General features: G+C 37.1%; 1 long non-coding RNA gene across 1 annotated transcript in view; it reads left to right on the top strand.

Annotated features, from left to right (window-relative positions):
* The window catches only part of LOC148115362 (uncharacterized), a 111962-nt gene extending 91000 nt beyond the window's left edge, over positions 1-20962 (top strand). The window contains exon 2 of the long non-coding RNA XR_015731928.1: positions 20855-20962. This is a non-coding gene — a long non-coding RNA (uncharacterized LOC148115362). The remainder of the gene's footprint in view (positions 1-20854) is intronic.
* The last annotated feature ends 277 nt before the right edge of the window (positions 20963-21239 follow it).

The following is a 21239-nucleotide window of genomic DNA, read 5'->3' as shown; positions in this document are numbered from 1 at the left end:
AGCATCCGTTTTTACATTTGAATAAAAAAAAAATTTTGGTCCTGAGCAGCTTTTTTTCTGAGCGCGGCATCACACGTTTTCTTCCTCGGGCAGCAAAAACACTCGATTTTTAAAAACAGCTAATAATAACATTTTTAAGCATGGAATTGCACCCCGAATCACATCCTACCTTCCGTTTTTACATTTGAGTCAAAAAAAATTTTTTGGTCCTGAGCAGCTTTTTTTCTGACCGTGGCATCACGCGTTTTCTTCCTCGGGCAGCAAAAACACTCGATTTTTAAAAACAGCTAATAATAACATTTTTAAGCATGGAATTCCACCCCGAATCACATCCTACCATCCATTATTACATTTGTGTCAAAAAAATTTTTTTGGTCCTGAGCAGCTTTTTTTCTGACCGCGGCATCACGCGTTTTCTTCCTCGGGCAGCAAAAACACATGATTTTTAAAAACAGCAAATAATAACATTTTTAAGCATGGAATTCCACCCCAAATCACATCCTACCATCCGTTTTTACATTTGAGTCAAAAAAAAATTTTTGGTCCTGAGCAGCTTTTTTTCTGACCGCGGCATCACACATTTTCTTCCTCGGGCAGCAAAAACACTCGATTTTTAAAAACAGCTAATAATAATATTTTTAAGCATGGAATTCCACCCCAAATCACATCCTAGCATCCGATTTTACATTTGACATTTTAAAAATGTTTTAAAAAGCTTTTGAGTTAAAAAACAATTTGCTCCTGAGCAGCTTTTTTTCTGACCGCGGCATCACGCGTTTTCTTCCTCGGGCAGCAAAAACACTCGATTTTTAAAAACAGCTAATAATAACATTTTTAAGCATGGAATTGCACCCCGAATAACATCCTACCATCCGTTTTTACATTTGAGTCAAAACAAATTTTTTGGTCCTGAGCAGCTTTTTTTCTGACCGCGGCATCACGCGTTTTCTTCCTCGGGCAGCAAAAACACTCGATTTTTAAAAACAGCTAATAATTACATTTTTAAGCATGGAATTCCACCCCAAATCACATCCTACCATCCGTTTTTACATTTGAATCAAAAAAAATTTTTGGTCCTGAGCAGCTTTTTTTCTGACCGCGGCATCACGCGTTTCCTTCCTCGGGCAGCAAAAACACTCGATTTTCAAAAGCAGGAAATAACAACATTTTTAAACATGGAATTTCACTCCGTATCACATCCTAGCATCCGTTTTTACATTTGACAATTTAAAAAGGTTTTAAAAAGCTTTTGAGTTAAAAAATATTTGCTCCTGGGCAGCTTTTTTTCTAACTGTGGCATCACGCATTTTCTTCCTTGGGCAGCAAAAACACTCGATTTTTAAAAACAGCTAATAATAACATTTTTAAGCATGGAATTGCACCCCGAATCACATCCTACCATCCGTTTTTACATTTGAGTCAAAACAAATTTTTTGGTCCTGAGCAGCTTTTTTTCTGACCGCGGCATCACACATTTTCTTCCTCGGGCAGCAAAAACACTCGATTTTTAAAAACAGCTAATAATAACATTTTTAAGCATGGAATTGCACCCCGAATCACATCCTACCATCCGTTTTTACTTTTGAGTCAAAAAAAAATTTTTGGTCCTGAGCAGCTTTTTTTCTGACCGCGGCATCACACGTTTTCTTCCTCGGGCAGCAAAAACACTCGATTTTTAAAAACAGCTAATAATAACATTTTTAAGCATGAAATTCCACCCCGAATCACATCCTACCATCCGTTTTTACATTTGAGTCGAAAAATTTTTTTTGCTCCTAGGCAGCTTTTTTTCTGACCGCGGCATCACGCGTTTCCTTCCTCGGGCAGCAAAAACACTCGATTTTCAAAAGCAGGAAATAACAACATTTTTAAACATGGAATTCCACCCCGTATCACATCCTAGCATCCGTTTTTACATTTGACAATTTAAAAAGGTTTTAAAAAGCTTTTGAGTTAAAAAATATTTGCTCCTGGGCAGCTTTTTTTCTAACCGTGGCATCACGCATTTTCTTCCTCGGGCAGCAAAAACACTCGATTTTTAAAAACAGCTAATAATAACATTTTTAAGCATGGAATTGCACCCCGAATAACATCCTACCATCCGTTTTTACATTTGAGTCAAAAAAATTTTTTTGGTCCTGAGCAGCTTTTTTTCTGACCGCGGCATCACGCGTTTTCTTCCTCGGGCAGCAAAAACACTCGATTTTTAAAAACAGCTAATAATTACATTTTTAAGCATGGAATTGCACCCCGAATCACATCCTACCATCCGTTTTTACATTTGAGTCAAAACAAATTTTTTGGTCCTGAGCAGCTTTTTTTCTGACCGTGGCATCACGCGTTTTCTTCCTCGGGCAGCAAAAACACTCGATTTTTAAAAACAGCTAATAATAACATTTTTAAGCATGGAATTCCACCGCGAATCACATCCTACCATCCATTATTACATTTGTGTCAAAAAAATTTTTTTGGTCCTGAGCAGCTTTTTTTCTGACCGCAGCATCACGCGTTTTCTTCCTCGGGCAGCAAAAACACTCGATTTTTAAAAACAGCTAATAATTACATTTTTAAGCATGGAATTCCACCCCAAATCACATCCTACCATCCGTTTTTACATTTGAGTCAGAAAAAAATTTTTGGTCCTGAGCAGCTTTTTTTCTGACCGTGGCATCACGCATTTTCTTCCTCGGGCAGCAAAAACACTCGATTTTTAAAAACAGCTAATAATAATATTTTTAAGCATGGAATTCCACCCCAAATCACATCCTAGCATCCGATTTTACATTTGACATTTTAAAAATGTTTTAAAAAGCTTTTGAGTTAAAAAAAAATTTGCTCCTGAGCAGCTTTTTTTCTGACCGCGGCATCACGCGTTTTCTTCCTCGGGCAGCAAAAACACTCGATTTTTAAAAACAGCTAATAATAACATTTTTAAGCATGGAATTGCACCCCGAATCACATCCTACCATCATTTTTAACATTTGAATCAAAAAAAAATTTTTTTGGTCCTGAGCAGCTTTTTTTCTTACCGCGGCATCACGCGTTTCCTTCCTCGGGCAGCAAAAACACTCGATTTTCAAAAGCAGGAAATAACAACATTTTTAAACATGGAATTCCACCCCGTATCACATCCTACCATCCGTTTTTACATTTGAGTCAAAACAAATTTTTTGGTCCTGAGCAGCTTTTTTTCTGACCGCGGCATCACGCGTTTTCTTCCTCGGGCAGCAAAAACACTCGATTTTTAAAAACAGCTAATAATAACATTTTTAAGCATGGAATTGCACCCCGAATCACATCCTACCATCCGTTTTTACATTTGAGTCAAAACAAATTTTTTGGTCCTGAGCAGCTTTTTTTCTGACCGCGGCATCACGCGTTTTCTTCCTCGGGCAGCAAAAACACTCGATTTTTAAAAACAGCTAATAATTACATTTTTAAGCATGGAATTGCACCCCGAATCACATCCTACCATCCGTTTTTACATTTGAGTCAAAACAAATTTTTTGGTCCTGAGCAGATTTTTTTCTGACCGTGGCATCACACGTTTTCTTCCTCGGGCAGCAAAAACACTCGATTTTTAAAAACAGCAAATAATAACATTTTTAAGCATGGAATTCCACCCCGAATCACATCCTACCATCCGTTATTACATTTGTGTCAAAAAAAATTTTTTGGTCCTGAGCAGCTTTTTTTCTGACCGCGGCATCACGCGTTTTCTTCCTCGGGCAGCAAAAACACTCGATTTTTAAAAACAGCAAATAATAACATTTTTAAGCATGGAATTCCACCCCGAATCACATCCTATCATCCGTTTTTACATTTGAGTCAAAAAAAATTTTTTGGTCCTGAGCAGCTTTTTTTCTGACCGCGGCATCACGCGTTTTCTTCCTCGGGCAGCAAAAACACTCGATTTTTAAAAACAGCTAATAATAACATTTTTAAGCATGGAATTGCACCCCGAATCACATCCTACCATCCGTTTTTACATTTGAGTCAAAACAAATTTTTTGGTCCTGAGCAGCTTTTTTTCTGACCGCGGCATCACGCGTTTTCTTCCTCTGGCAGCAAAAACACTCGATTTTTAAAAACAGCTAATAATAACATTTTTAAGCATGGAATTGCACCCCGAATCACATCCTACCATCCGTTTTTACATTTGAGTCAAAACAAATTTTTTGGTCCTGAGCAGCTTTTTTTCTGACCGTGGCATAACGCGTTTTCTTCCTCGGGCAGCAAAAATACTCGATTTTTAAAAACAGCTAATAATAACATTTTTAAGCATGGAATTCCACCCCGAATCACATCCTATCATCCGTTTTTATATTTGAGTCAAAAAAATTTTTTTGGTCCTGAGCAGCTTTTTTTCTGACCGCGGCATCACGCGTTTTCTTCCTCGGGCAGCAAAAACACTCGATTTTTAAAAACAGCTAATAATAACATTTTTAAGCATGGAATTGCACCCCGAATAACATCCTACCATCCGTTTTTACATTTGAGTCAAAACAAATTTTTTGGTCCTGAGCAGCTTTTTTTCTGACCGCGGCATCACGCGTTTTCTTCCTCGGGCAGCAAAAACACTCGATTTTTAAAAACAGCTAATAATAACATTTTTAAGCATGGAATTCCACCCCAAATCACATCCTACCATCCGTTTTTAAATTTGAGTCAAAAAAAATTTTTTGGTCCTGAGCAGCTTTTTTTCTGACCGCAGCATCACGCGTTTTCTTCCTCGGGCAGCAAAAACACTCGATTTTTAAAAACAGCTAATAATTACATTTTTAAGCATGGAATTCCACCCCAAATCACATCCTACCATCCGTTTTTACATTTGAATCAAAAAAATTTTTTGGTCCTGAGCAGCTTTTTTTCTGACCGCGGCATCACACGTTTTCTTCCTCGGGCAGCAAAAACACTCGATTTTTAAAAACAGCTAATAATAACATTTTTAAGCATGGAATTGCACCCCGAATCACATCCTACCATCCGTTTTTACATTTGAGTCAAAACAAATTTTTTGGTCCTGAGCAGCTTTTTTTCTGACCGTGGCATCACGCATTTTTTCCTCGGGCAGCAAAAACACTCGATTTTTAAAAACAGCTAATAATAATATTTTTAAGCATGGAATTCCACCCCGTATCACATCCTAGCATCCGTTTTTACATTTGACATTTTAAAAAGGTTTTAAAAAGCTTTTGAGTTAAAAAATATTTGCTCCTGGGCAGCTTTTTTTCTAACCGTGGCATCACGCATTTTCTTCCTCGGGCAGCAAAAACACTCGATTTTTAAAAACAGCTAATAATAACATTTTTAAGCATGGAATTCCACCCCGAATCACATCCTATCATCCGTTTTTACATTTGAGTCAAAAAATTTTTTTTGGTCCTGAGCAGCTTTTTTTCTGACCGCGGCATCACGCGTTTTCTTCCTCGGGCAGCAAAAACACTCGATTTTTAAAAACAGCTAATAATAACATTTTTAAGCATGGAATTGCACCCCGAATCACATCTACCATCCGTTTTTACATTTGAGTCAAAACAAATTTTTTGGTCCTGAGCAGCTTTTTTTCTGACCGCGGCATCACGCGTTTTCTTCCTCGGGCAGCAAAAACACTCGATTTTTAAAAACAGCTAATAATTACATTTTTAAGCATGGAATTGCACCCCGAATCACATCCTACAATCCGTTTTTACATTTGAGTCAAAACAAATTTTTTGGTCCTGAGCAGCTTTTTTTCTGACCGTGTTATCACGCGTTTTCTTCCTCGGGCAGCAAAAACACTCGATTTTTAAAAACAGCTAATAATAACATTTTTAAGCATGGAATTCCACCCCGAATCACATCCTACCATCCGTTATTACATTTGTGTCAAAAAAATTTTTTTGGTCCTGAGCAGCTTTTTTTCTGACCGCGGCATCACGCGTTTTCTTCCTCGGGCAGCAAAAACACTCGATTTTTAAAAACAGCAAATAATAACATTTTTAAGCATGGAATTCCACCCCAAATCACATCCTACCATCCGTTTTTACATTTGAGTCAAAAAAAATTTGTTGGTCCTGAGCAGCTTTTTTTCTGACCGTGGCATCACGCATTTTCTTCCTCGGGCAGCAAAAACACTCGATTTTTAAAAACAGCTAATAATAATATTTTTAAGCATGGAATTCCACCCCAAATCACATCCTAGCATCCGATTTTACATTTGACATTTTAAAAATGTTTTAAAAAGCTTTTGAGTTAAAAAAAAATTTGCTCCTGAGCAGCTTTTTTTCTGACCGCGGCATCACGCGTTTTCTTCCTCGGGCAGCAAAAACACTCGATTTTTAAAAACAGCTAATAATAACATTTTTAAGCATGGAATTGCACCCCGAATAACATCCTACCATCCGTTTTTACATTTGAGTCAAAACAAATTTTTTGGTCCTGAGCAGCTTTTTTTCTGACCGCGGCATCACGCGTTTTCTTCCTCGGGCAGCAAAAACACTCGATTTTTAAAAACAGCTAATAATTACATTTTTAAGCATGGAATTCCACCCCAAATCACATCCTACCATCCGTTTTTACATTTGAGTCAAAAAAAAATTTTTGGTCCTGAGCAGCTTTTTTTCTGACCGCGGCATCACGCGTTTTCTTCTTCGGGCAGCAAAAACACTCGATTTTTAAAAACAGCTAATAATTACATTTTTAAGCATGGAATTGCACCCCGAATCACATCCTACCATCCGTTTTTACATTTGAGTCAAAACAAATTTTTTGGTCCTGAGCAGCTTTTTTTCTGACCGCGGCATCACGCGTTTTCTTCCTCGGGCAGCAAAAACACTCGATTTTTAAAAACAGCTAATAATAATATTTTTAAGCATGGAATTCCACCCCAAATCACATCCTAGCATCCGATTTTACATTTGACATTTTAAAAATGTTTTAAAAAGCTTTTGAGTTAAAAAACAATTTGCTCCTGAGCAGCTTTTTTTCTGACCGCGGCATCACGCGTTTTCTTCCTCGGGCAGCAAAAACACTCGATTTTTAAAAACAGCTAATAATTACATTTTTAAGCATGGAATTCCACCCCAAATCACATCCTACCATCCGTTTTTACATTTGAATCAAAAAAAATTTTTGGTCCTGAGCAGCTTTTTTTCTGACCGCGGCATCACACGTTTTCTTCCTCAGGCAGCAAAAACACTCGATTTTTAAAAACAGCTAATAATAACATTTTTAAGCATGGAATTGCACCCCGAATCACATCCTACCATCCGTTTTTACATTTGAGTCAAAACAAATTTTTTGGTCCTGAGCAGCTTTTTTTCTGACCGTGGCATAACGCGTTTTCTTCCTCGGGCAGCAAAAATACTCGATTTTTAAAAACAGCTAATAATAACATTTTTAAGCATGGAATTCCACCCCGAATCACATCCTATCATCCGTTTTTATATTTGAGTCAAAAAAATTTTTTTGGTCCTGAGCAGCTTTTTTTCTGACCGCGGCATCACGCGTTTTCTTCCTCGGGCAGCAAAAACACTCGATTTTTAAAAACAGCTAATAATAACATTTTTAAGCATGGAATTGCACCCCGAATAACATCCTACCATCCGTTTTTACATTTGAGTCAAAACAAATTTTTTGGTCCTGAGCAGCTTTTTTTCTGACCGCGGCATCACGCGTTTTCTTCCTCGGGCAGCAAAAACACTCGATTTTTAAAAACAGCTAATAATAACATTTTTAAGCATGGAATTCCACCCCAAATCACATCCTACCATCCGTTTTTAAATTTGAGTCAAAAAAAATTTTTTGGTCCTGAGCAGCTTTTTTTCTGACCGCAGCATCACGCGTTTTCTTCCTCGGGCAGCAAAAACACTCGATTTTTAAAAACAGCTAATAATTACATTTTTAAGCATGGAATTCCACCCCAAATCACATCCTACCATCCGTTTTTACATTTGAATCAAAAAAATTTTTTGGTCCTGAGCAGCTTTTTTTCTGACCGCGGCATCACACGTTTTCTTCCTCGGGCAGCAAAAACACTCGATTTTTAAAAACAGCTAATAATAACATTTTTAAGCATGGAATTGCACCCCGAATCACATCCTACCATCCGTTTTTACATTTGAGTCAAAACAAATTTTTTGGTCCTGAGCAGCTTTTTTTCTGACCGTGGCATCACGCATTTTTTCCTCGGGCAGCAAAAACACTCGATTTTTAAAAACAGCTAATAATAATATTTTTAAGCATGGAATTCCACCCCGTATCACATCCTAGCATCCGTTTTTACATTTGACATTTTAAAAAGGTTTTAAAAAGCTTTTGAGTTAAAAAATATTTGCTCCTGGGCAGCTTTTTTTCTAACCGTGGCATCACGCATTTTCTTCCTCGGGCAGCAAAAACACTCGATTTTTAAAAACAGCTAATAATAACATTTTTAAGCATGGAATTCCACCCCGAATCACATCCTATCATCCGTTTTTACATTTGAGTCAAAAAATTTTTTTTGGTCCTGAGCAGCTTTTTTTCTGACCGCGGCATCACGCGTTTTCTTCCTCGGGCAGCAAAAACACTCGATTTTTAAAAACAGCTAATAATAACATTTTTAAGCATGGAATTGCACCCCGAATCACATCTACCATCCGTTTTTACATTTGAGTCAAAACAAATTTTTTGGTCCTGAGCAGCTTTTTTTCTGACCGCGGCATCACGCGTTTTCTTCCTCGGGCAGCAAAAACACTCGATTTTTAAAAACAGCTAATAATTACATTTTTAAGCATGGAATTGCACCCCGAATCACATCCTACAATCCGTTTTTACATTTGAGTCAAAACAAATTTTTTGGTCCTGAGCAGCTTTTTTTCTGACCGTGTTATCACGCGTTTTCTTCCTCGGGCAGCAAAAACACTCGATTTTTAAAAACAGCTAATAATAACATTTTTAAGCATGGAATTCCACCCCGAATCACATCCTACCATCCGTTATTACATTTGTGTCAAAAAAATTTTTTTGGTCCTGAGCAGCTTTTTTTCTGACCGCGGCATCACGCGTTTTCTTCCTCGGGCAGCAAAAACACTCGATTTTTAAAAACAGCAAATAATAACATTTTTAAGCATGGAATTCCACCCCAAATCACATCCTACCATCCGTTTTTACATTTGAGTCAAAAAAAATTTGTTGGTCCTGAGCAGCTTTTTTTCTGACCGTGGCATCACGCATTTTCTTCCTTGGGCAGCAAAAACACTCGATTTTTAAAAACAGCTAATAATAATATTTTTAAGCATGGAATTCCACACCAAATCACATCCTAGCATCCGATTTTACATTTGACATTTTAAAAATGTTTTAAAAAGCTTTTGAGTTAAAAAAAAATTTGCTCCTGAGCAGCTTTTGTTCTGACCGCGGCATCACGCATTTTCTTCCTCGGGCAGCAAAAACACTCGATTTTTAAAAACAGCTAATAATAACATTTTTAAGCATGGAATTCCACCCCGAATCACATCCTACCATCCGTTATTACATTTGTGTCAAAAAAATTTTTTTGGTCCTGAGCAGCTTTTTTTCTGACCGCGGCATCACGCGTTTTCTTCCTCGGGCAGCAAAAATACTCGATTTTTAAAAACAGCTAATAATAACATTTTTAAGCATGGAATTCCACCCCGAATCACATCCTATCATCCGTTTTTACATTTGAGTCAAAAAAATTTTTTTGGTCCTGAGCAGCTTTTTTTCTGACCGCGGCATCACGCGTTTTCTTCCTCGGGCAGCAAAAACACTCGATTTTTAAAAACAGCTAATAATAACATTTTTAAGCATGGAATTGCACCCCGAATAACATCCTAGCATCCGTTTTTACATTTGACATTTTAAAAAGGTTTTAAAAAGCTTTTGAGTTAAAAAATATTTGCTCCTGGGCAGCTTTTTTTCTAACCGTGGCATCACGCATTTTCTTTCTCGGGCAGCAAAAACACTCGATTTTTAAAAACAGCTAATAATAATATTTTTAAGCATGGAATTCCACCCCAAATCACATCCTAGCATCCGATTTTACATTTGACATTTTAAAAAGGTTTTAAAAAGCTTTTGAGTTAAAAAAAAATTTGCTCTTGAGCAGCTTTTTTTCTGACTGCGGCATCACGCGTTTTCTTCCTCAGGCAGCAAAAACACTCGATTTTCAAAAGCAGGAAATAACAACATTTTTAAACATGGAATTCCACCCCGTATCACATCCTAGCATCCGTTTTTACATTTGAGTCAAAAAATTTTTTTTGGTCCTGAGCAGCTTTTTTTCTGACCGCGGCATCACGCGTTTTCTTCCTCGGGCAGCAAAAACACTCGATTTTTAAAAACAGCTAATAATAACATTTTTAAGCATGGAATTCCACCCCGAATCACATCCTACCATCCGTTTTTACATTTGAGTCAAAAATTTTTTTGTGGTCCTGAGCAGCTTTTTTTCTGACCGTGGCATCACACGTTTTCTTCCTCGGGCAGCAAAAATACTCGATTTTTAAAAACAGCTAATAATAACATTTTTAAGCATGGAATTCCACCCCGAATCACATCCTACCATCCGTTATTACATTTGTGTCAAAAAAAATTTGTTGGTCCTGAGCAGCTTTTTTTCTGACCGTGGCATCACGCATTTTCTTCCTCGGGCAGCAAAAACACTCGATTTTTAAAAACAGCTAATAATAATATTTTTAAGCATGGAATTCCACCCCAAATCACATCCTAGCATCCGATTTTACATTTGACATTTTAAAAATGTTTTAAAAAGCTTTTGAGTTAAAAAAAAATTTGCTCCTGAGCAGCTTTTTTTCTGACCGCGGCATCACGCGTTTTCTTCCTCGGGCAGCAAAAACACTCGATTTTTAAAAACAGCTAATAATAACATTTTTAAGCATGGAATTGCACCCCGAATAACATCCTACCATCCGTTTTTACATTTGAGTCAAAACAAATTTTTTGGTCCTGAGCAGCTTTTTTTCTGACCGCGGCATCACGCGTTTTCTTCCTCGGGCAGCAAAAACACTCGATTTTTAAAAACAGCTAATAATAACATTTTTAAGCATGGAATTCCACCCCAAATCACATCCTACCATCCGTTTTTAAATTTGAGTCAAAAAAAATTTTTTGGTCCTGAGCAGCTTTTTTTCTGACCGCAGCATCACGCGTTTTCTTCCTCAGGCAGCAAAAACACTCGATTTTTAAAAACACCTAATAATAACATTTTTAAGCATGGAATTCCACCCCAAATCACATCCTACCATCCGTTTTTACATTTGAATCAAAAAAAAATTTTGGTCCTGAGCAGCTTTTTTTCTGACCGCGGCATCACACGTTTTCTTCCTCGGGCAGCAAAAACACTCGATTTTTAAAAACAGCTAATAATAACATTTTTAAGCATGGAATTGCACCCCGAATCACATCCTACCATCCGTTTTTACATTTGAGTCAAAACAAATTTTTTGGTCCTGAGCAGCTTTTTTTCTGACCGTGGCATCACGCATTTTTTCCTCGGGCAGCAAAAACACTCGATTTTTAAAAACAGCTAATAATAATATTTTTAAGCATGGAATTCCACCCCGTATCACATCCTAGCATCCGTTTTTACATTTGACATTTTAAAAAGGTTTTAAAAAGCTTTTGAGTTAAAAAAAATTTGCTCCTGGGCAGCTTTTTTTCTAACCGTGGCATCACGCATTTTCTTCCTCGGGCAGCAAAAACACTCGATTTTTAAAAACAGCTAATAATAACATTTTAAAGCATGGAATTCCACCCCAAATCACATCCTACCATCCTTTCTAACATTTGAATCAAAAAAAAATTTTTTTTGGTCCTGAGCAGCTTTTTTTCTGACCGCGGCATCACGCGTTTCCTTCCTCGGGCAGCAAAAACACTCGATTTTCAAAAGCAGGAAATAACAACATTTTTAAACATGGAATTCCACCCCGTATCACATCCTAGCATCCGTTTTTACATTTGACATTTTAAAAAGGTTTTAAAAAGCTTTTGAGTTAAAAAATATTTGCTCCTGGGCAGCTTTTTTTCTAACCGTGGCATCACGCATTTTCTTCCTCGGGCAGCAAAAACACTCGATTTTTAAAAACAGCTAATAATAATATTTTTAAGCATGGAATTCCACCCCAAATCACACCCTAGCATCCGATTTTACATTTGACATTTTAAAAAGGTTTTAAAAAGCTTTTGAGTTAAAAAAAAAATTGCTCTTGAGCAGCTTTTTTTCTGACTGCGGCATCACGCGTTTTCTTCCTCAGGCAGCAAAAACACTCGATTTTCAAAAGCAGGAAATAACAACATTTTTAAACATGGAATTCCACCCCGTATCACATCCTAGCATCCGTTTTTACATTTGAGTCAAAAAATTTTTTTTGGTCCTGAGCAGCTTTTTTTCTGACCGCGGCATCACGCGTTTTCTTCCTCGGGCAGCAAAAACACTCGATTTTTAAAAACAGCTAATAATAACATTTTTAAGCATGGAATTCCACCCCGAATCACATCCTACCATCCGTTTTTACATTTGAGTCAAAAAAATTTTTGTGGTCCTGAGCAGCTTTTTTTCTGACCGTGGCATCACGCGTTTTCTTCCTCGGGCAGCAAAAATACTCGATTTTTAAAAACAGCTAATAATAACATTTTTAAGCATGGAATTCCACCCCGAATCACATCCTACCATCCGTTATTACATTTGTGTCAAAAAATTTTTTTTGGTCCTGAGCAGCTTTTTTTCTGACCGCGGCATCACGCGTTTTCTTCCTCGGGCAGCAAAAACACTCGATTTTTAAAAACAGCTAATAATTACATTTTTAAGCATGGAATTGCACCCGGAATCACATCCTACCATCCGTTTTTACATTTGAGTCAAAAAAATTTTTTTGGTCCTGAGCAGCTTTTTTTCTGACCGTGGCATCACGCATTTTCTTCCTCGGGCAGCAAAAACACTCGATTTTTAAAAACAGCTAATAATAATATTTTTAAGCATGGAATTCCACCCCAAATCACATCCTAGCATCCGATTTTACATTTGACATTTTAAAAATGTTTTAAAAAGCTTTTGAGTTAAAAAAAATTTTGCTCCTGAGCAGCTTTTTTTCTGACCGCGGCATCACGCTTTTTCTTCCTCAGGCTGCAAAAACACTCGATTTTTAAAAACCGCTAATAATAACATTTTTAAGCATGGAATTGCACCCCGAATAACATCCTACCATCCGTTTTTACATTTGAGTCAAAACAAATTTTTTGGTCCTGAGCAGCTTTTTTTCTGACCGCAGCATCACGCGTTTTCTTCCTCGGGCAGCAAAAACACTCGATTTTTAAAAACAGCTAATAATAACATTTTTAAGCATGGAATTGCACCCCGAATCACATCCTACCATCCGTTTTTACATTTGAGTCAAAACAAATTTTTTGGTCCTGAGCAGCTTTTTTTCTGACCGTGGCATCACGCGTTTTCTTCCTCGGGCAGCAAAAATACTCCATTTTTAAAAACAGCTAATAATAACATTTTTAAGCATGGAATTCCACCCCAAATCACATCCTACCATCCGTTTTTACATTTGAGTCAAAAAAAATTTTTTGGTCCTGAGCAGCTTTTTTTCTGACCGCAGCATCACGCGTTTTCTTCCTCGGGCAGCAAAAACACTCGATTTTTAAAAACAGCTAATAATAACATTTTTAAGCATGGAATTCCACCCCGAATCACATCCTACCATCCGTTTTTACATTTGAGTCAAAAAATTTTTTTTGGTCCCGAGCAGCTTTTTTTCTGACCGCGGCATCACACGTTTTCTTCCTCGGGCAGCAAAAACACTCGATTTTTAAAAACAGCTAATAATAACATTTTTAAGCATGAAATTCCACCCCGGATCACATCCTACCATCCGTTTTTACATTTGAGTCGAAAAATTTTTTTTGCTCCTAGGCAGCTTTTTTTCTGACCGCGGCATCACGCGTTTCCTTCCTCGGGCAGCAAAAACACTCGATTTTCAAAAGCAGGAAATAACAACATTTTTAAACATGGAATTCCACCCCGTATCACATCCTAGCATCCGTTTTTACATTTGACATTTTAAAAAGGTTTTAAAAAGCTTTTGAGTTAAAAAATATTTGCTCCTGGGCAGCTTTTTTTCTAACCGTGGCATCACGCATTTTCTTCCTCGGGCAGCAAAAACACTCGATTTTTAAAAACAGCTAATAATAACATTTTTAAGCATGGAATTCCACCCCGAATCACATCCTATCATACGTTTTTACATTTGAGTCAAAAAAAATTTTTTGGTCCTGAGCAGCTTTTTTTCTGACCGCGGCATCACGCGTTTTCTTCCTCGGGCAGCAAAAACACTCGATTTTTAAAAACAGCTAATAATAACATTTTTAAGCATGGAATTGCACCCCGAATCACATCCTACCATCCGTTTTTACATTTGAGTCAAAACAAATTTTTTGGTCCTGAGCAGCTTTTTTTCTGACCGCGGCATCACGCGTTTCCTTCCTCGGGCAGCAAAAACACTCAATTTTCAAAAGCAGGAAATAACAACATTTTTAATAATGGAATTCCACCCCGTATCACATCCTAGCATCCGTTTTTACATTTGACATTTTAAAAAGGTTTTAAAAAGCTTTTGAGTCAAAAAATATTTGCTCCTGGGCAGCTTTTTTTCTAACCGTGGCATCACGCATTTTCTTCCTCGGGCAGCAAAAACACTCGATTTTTAAAAACAGCTAATAATAATATTTTTAGGCATGGAATTCCACCCCAAATCACATCCTAGCATCCGATTTTACATTTGACATTTTAAAAAGGTTTTAAAAAGCTTTTCAGTTAAAAAAAAATTTGCTCCTGAGCAGCTTTTTTTCTGACTGCGGCATCACGCGTTTTCTTCCTCAGGAAGCAAAAACACTCGATTTTCAAAAGCAGGAAATAACAACATTTTTAAACATGGAATTCCACCCCGTATCACATCCTAGCATCCGTTTTTACATTTGAGTCAAAAAATTTTTTTTGGTCCTGAGCAGCTTTTTTTCTGACCGCAGCATCACGCGTTTTCTTCCTCGGGCAGCAAAAATACTCCATTTTTAAAAACAGCTAATAATGACATTTTTAAGCATGGAATTCCACCCCGAATCACATCCTACCATCCGTTTTTACATTAGAGTTGAAAAATTTTTTTTGGTCCTGAGCAGCTTTTTTTCTGACCGCAGCATCACGCGTTTTCTTCCTCGGGCAGCAAAAACACTCGATTTTTAAAAACAGCTAATAATAACATTTTTAAGCATGGAATTCCACCCCGAATCACATCCTACCATCCGTTTTTACATTTGAGTTGAAAAATTTTTTTTGCTCCTAGGCAGCTTTTTTTCTGACCGCGGCATCACGCGTTTTCTTCCTCGGGCAGCAAAAACACTCGATTTTTAAAAACAGCTAATAATAACATTTTTAAGCATGGAATTGCACCCCGAATCACATCCTAGCATCCGTTTTTACATTTGAGATTTTAAAAAGGTTTTAAAAAGCTTTTGAGTTAAAAAATATTTGCTCCTGGGCAGCTTTTTTTCTAACCGTGGCATCACGCATTTTCTTCCTCGGGCAGCAAAAACACTCGATTTTTAAAAACAGCTAATAATAACATTTTTAAGCATGGAATTCCACCCCGAATCACATCCTATCATCCGTTTTTACATTTGAGTCAAAAAAAATTTTTTGGTCCTGAGCAGCTTTTTTTCTGACCGCGGCATCACGCGTTTTCTTCCTCGGGCAGCAAAAACACTCGATTTTTAAAAACAGCTAATAATAACATTTTTAAGCATGGAATTGCACCCCGAATCACATCCTACCATCCGTTTTTACATTTGAGTCAAAACAAATTTTTTGGTCCTGAGCAGCTTTTTTTCTGACCGCGGCATCACGCGTTTCCTTCCTCGGGCAGCAAAAACACTCAATTTTCAAAAGCAGGAAATAACAACATTTTTAATAATGGAATTCCACCCCGTATCACATCCTAGCATCCGTTTTTACATTTGACATTTTAAAAAGGTTTTAAAAAGCTTTTGAGTCAAAAAATATTTGCTCCTGGGCAGCTTTTTTTCTAACCGTGGCATCACGCATTTTCTTCCTCGGGCAGCAAAAACACTCGATTTTTAAAAACAGCTAATAATAATATTTTTAAGCATGGAATTCCACCCCAAATCACATCCTAGCATCCGATTTTACATTTGACATTTTAAAAAGGTTTTAAAAAGCTTTTCAGTTAAAAAAAAATTTGCTCCTGAGCAGCTTTTTTTCTGACTGCGGCATCACGCGTTTTCTTCCTCAGGAAGCAAAAACACTCGATTTTCAAAAGCAGGAAATAACAACATTTTTAAACATGGAATTCCACCCCGTATCACATCCTAGCATCCGTTTTTTCATTTGAGTCAAAAAATTTTTTTTGGTCCTGAGCAGCTTTTTTTCTGACCGCAGCATCACGCGTTTTCTTCCTCGGGCAGCAAAAATACTCCATTTTTAAAAACAGCTAATAATGACATTTTTAAGCATGGAATTCCACCCCGAATCACATCCTACCATCCGTTTTTACATTTGAGTTGAAAAATTTTTTTTGGTCCTGAGCAGCTTTTTTTCTGACCGCAGCATCACGCGTTTCCTTCCTCGGGCAGCAAAAACACTCGATTTTCAAAAGCAGGAAATAACAACATTTTTAAACATGGAATTCCACCCCGTATCACATCCTAGCATCCGTTTTTACATTTGACATTTTAAAAAGGTTTTAAAAAGCTTTGGAGTCAAAAAATATTTGCTCCTGGGCAGCTTTTTTTCTAACCGTGGCATCACGCGTTTCCTTCCTCGGGCAGCAAAAACACTCGATTTTCAAAAGCAGGAAATAACAACATTTTTAAACATGGAATTCCACCCCGTATCACATCCTAGCATCCGTTTTTACATTTGACATTTTAAAAAGGTTTTAAAAAGCTTTTGAGTCAAAAAATATTTGCTCCCGGGCAGCTTTTTTTCTAACCGTGGCATCACGCGTTTCCTTCCTCGGGCAGCAAAAACACTCGATTTTCAAAAGCAGGAAATAACAACATTTTTAAACATGAAATTCCACCCCGAATCACATCCTACCATCCGTTTTTACATTTGAGTCGAAAAATTTTTTTTGCTCCTAGGCAGCTTTTTTTCTGACCACGGCATCACGCGTTTTCTTCCTCGGGCAGCAAAAACACTCGATTTTTAAAAACAGCTAATAATAACATTTTTAAGCATGGAATTGCACCCCGAATCACATCCTACCATCCGTTTTTACATTTGAGTCAAAACAAATTTTTTGGTCCTGAGCAGCTTTTTTTCTGACCGCGGCATCACGCGTTTCCTTCCTCGGGCAGCAAAAACACTCGATTTTCAAAAGCAGGAAATAACAACATTTTTAAACATGGAATTCCACCCCGTATCACATCCTAGCATCCGTTTTTACATTTGACATTTTAAAAAGGTTTTAAAAAGCTTTTGAGTCAAAAAATATTTGCTCCTGGGCAGCTTTTTTTCTAACCGTGGCATCACGCGTTTCCTTCCTCGGGCAGTAAAAACACTCGATTTTTAAAAACAGCTAATAATAACATTTTTAAGCATGGAATTCCACCCCGAATCACATCCTATCATCCGTTTTTACATTTGAGTCAAAAAAAATTTTTTGGTCCTGAGCAGCTTTTTTTCTGACCACGGCATCACGCGTTTTCTTCCTCGGGCAGCAAAAACACTCGATTTTTAAAAACAGCTAATAATAACATTTTTAAGCATGGAATTGCACCCCGAATCACATCCTACCATCCGTTTTTACATTTGAGTCAAAACAAATTTTTTGGTCCTGAGCAGCTTTTTTTCTGACCGCGGCATCACGCGTTTCCTTCCTCGGGCAGCAAAAACACTCGATTTTCAAAAGCAGGAAATAACAACATTTTTAAACATGGAATTCCACCCCGTATCACATCCTAGCATCCGTTTTTACATTTGACATTTTAAAAAGGTTTTAAAAAGCTTTTGAGTTAAAAAAAAATTTGCTCCTGAGCAGCTTTTTTTCTGACTGCGGCATCACGCGTTTTCTTCCTCGGGCAGCAAAAACACTCGATTTTTAAAAACAGCTAATAATAACATTTTTAAGCATGGAATTCCACCCCGAATCACATCCTACCATCCGTTATTACATTTGAGTCAAAAAAATTTTTTGCTCCTGGGCAGCTTTTTTTCTGACCGCGGCATCACGCGTTTTTTTCCTCGGGCAGCAAAAACACTCGATTTTTAAAAACAGCTAATAATAACATTTTTAAGCATGGAATTCCACCCCGAATCACATCCTACCATCCGTTTTTACATTTGAGTCAAAAAAAATTTTTTGGTCCTGAGCAGCTTTTTTTTTGACCGCGGCATCACGCGTTTTCTTCCTCGGGCAGCAAAAACACTCGATTTTTAAAAACAGCTAATAATAACATTTTTAAGCATGGAATTCCACCCCGAATCACATCCTACCATCCGTTTTTACATTTGAGTCAAAAAATTTTTTGTGGTCCTGAGCAGCTTTTTTTCTGACCGCGGCATCACGCGTTTCCTTCCTCGGGCAGCAAAAACACTCGATTTTCAAAAGCAGGAAATAACAACATTTTTAAACATGGAATTCCACCCCGTATCACATCCTAGCATCCGTTTTTACATTTGACATTTTAAAAAGGTTTTAAAAAGCTTTTGAGTTAAAAAATATTTGCTCCTGGGCAGCTTTTTTTCTGACCGCGGCATCACGCATTTTCTTCCTCGGGCAGCAAAAACACTCGATTTTTAAAAACAGCTAATAATAATATTTTTAAGCATGGAATTCCACCCCAAATCACATCCTACCATCTGTTTTTACATTTGAGTGAAAACAAATTTTTTGGTCCTGAGCAGCTTTTTTTCTGACCGCGGCATCACGCGTTTTCTTCCTCGGGCAGCAAAAACACTCGATATTTAAAAACAGCTAATAATAACATTTTTAAGCATGGAATGCCACCCCAAATCACATCCTACCATCCGTTTTTACATTTGAATCAAAAAAAATTTTTTGGTCCTGAGCAGCTTTTTTTCTGACTGCGGCATCACGCGTTTTCTTCCTCGGGCAGCAAAAACACTCGATTTTTAAAAACAGTTAATAATAACGTTTTTAAGCATGGAATTCCACCCCGAATAACACCCTAGCATCCGTTTTTACATTTGAGTCGAAAAAATTTTTTTGCTCCTGGGCAGCTTTTTTTCTGACTGCGGCATCACGCGTTTTCTTCCTCGGACAGCAAAAACACCCGATTTTTAATAACAGCTAATAATAACATTTTTAAGCATGGAATTCCACTCCGTATCACATCCTAGCATCCGTTTTTACATTTGACATTTTAAAAAGGTTTTAAAAAGCTTTTGAGTTAAAAAAAATTTGCTCCTGGGCAGCTTTTTTTCTGACCGTGGCATCACGCATTTTCTTCCTCGGGCAGCAAAAACACTCGATTATAAAAAAAACAGCTAATAATAATATTTTTAAGCATGGAATTCCACCCCAAATCACATCCTAGCATCCGTTTTTACATTTGACATTTTAAAAAGGTTTTAAAAATCTTTTGAGTCAAAAAAATTTTTTTGGTCCTGAGCAGTTTTTTTTCTGACCGCGGCATCACACGTTTTCTTCCTCGGGCAGCAAAAACACTCGATTTTTAAAAACAGCTAATAATAACATTTTTAAGCATGGAATTCCACCCCGAATCACATCCTACCATCCGTTATTACATTTGAGTCAAAAAAAATTTTTGTTTCTGAGCAGCTTTTTTTCTGACCGCGGCATCACGCGTTTTCTTCCTCGGGCAGCAAAAACACTCGATTTTTAAAAACAGCTAATAATAAAATTTTTAAGCATGGAATTCCACCCCGAATCACACCCTAGCATCCGTTTTACATTTGAGTCAAAAAAAATTTTTTGGTCCTGAGCAGCTTTTTTTCTGACCGCGGCATCACGCGTTTTCTTCCTCGGGCAGCAAAAACACTCGATTTTTAAAAGCAGGAAATAACAACATTTTTAAACATGGAATTCCACCCCGAATCACATCCTAGCATCCGTTTTTACATTTGAGTCAAAAAAATTTTTTTGCTCCTGAGCAGCTTTTTTTCTTACCGCGGCATCACGCGTTTCTTTCCTTGGGGAGCAAAAACACTCGATTTTTAAAAACAGGAAATAACAACATTTTTAAACATGGAATTCCTCGCCGAATTGAGGCCAACATTTCCACTACCAAGTGAAACATTTGTTAAGTGAATTTTGCTCCATTTTACGACCTTTCTTTCCACAGTTATTAAGTGAATCACTTCAGTTGTTAAATTAGGTTATTAAGTGAATCTGGCTTCCCCATTGACTTTGCTTCTACGAAGGTCACATGACCCTGGTACACTGAATAAATATGAGTCTGTTGGCAAGCGTCAAAATTTTGATCACATGACCATGGGGATGCTACAAGGTTGTAAATGTGAAAAATTGTCATAAGTCACTTTTTCAGTGCCACTGTAACTTTGAATGGTCGCTAAATGAACTGTTTTAAGTTGAGGACTACGTGTATTCATTTTTTTAAAATATTTTTTTCCATTGCTTTAATGCAAATGTTTGCACCTATGGCTGCATTCTTAACTTTTAAAAACCTGAAACCTTAATCCATTTACATATGTTAAATTTCATTGCTACTTATTTATTAAATTTTTATGCCGACCATATTCACTGCAAGATGACTCTGGGCAACTTTGATATTAATAAGTAGAATTTCACACAAAGAAAATAACTTGTTTTGCCTTTCTCTTATGTAGGTTTTGAAGATGAAAGGCCTGAGGCGGATATAAAAGATGGCAACTCAGTTCAGCTGAATGCTCAAGATTCAAAAAGAGATTTCTAAGAAATAAATACTTAGCTCCCCATCTAATATGTCAAACATTTATTAATCAGATTGGGGGAGAAATCTATCAAATCTGCTTTCTTCCCCTTTCATTTTTGCTTTTAATTTGAAGTTCTTTTAGATTACTGAATGTGAAAAAAAATGTGTGAATTCCAGTACATTCCTGATGTTTTTAAAAATATCTCAAATTCTCAGGAATTATGCTTTTTAAAGAACAGTGGTTATATTAAGTACGGAAAATGATCAAAAGGATGCTATACTTCACTGTCACCCTTCACATAGTATGTTAAAACTCAAAG

The sequence above is a fragment of the Pantherophis guttatus genome, chromosome 2 (assembly GCF_059756535.1).
Source record: "Pantherophis guttatus breed Tessera chromosome 2, ASM5975653v1, whole genome shotgun sequence".
NCBI lineage: Eukaryota > Metazoa > Chordata > Lepidosauria > Squamata > Colubridae > Pantherophis > Pantherophis guttatus.
The sequence above is the reverse complement of the archived record's forward strand: the minus strand, read 5'-3'. Positions and strand labels throughout refer to the sequence as shown.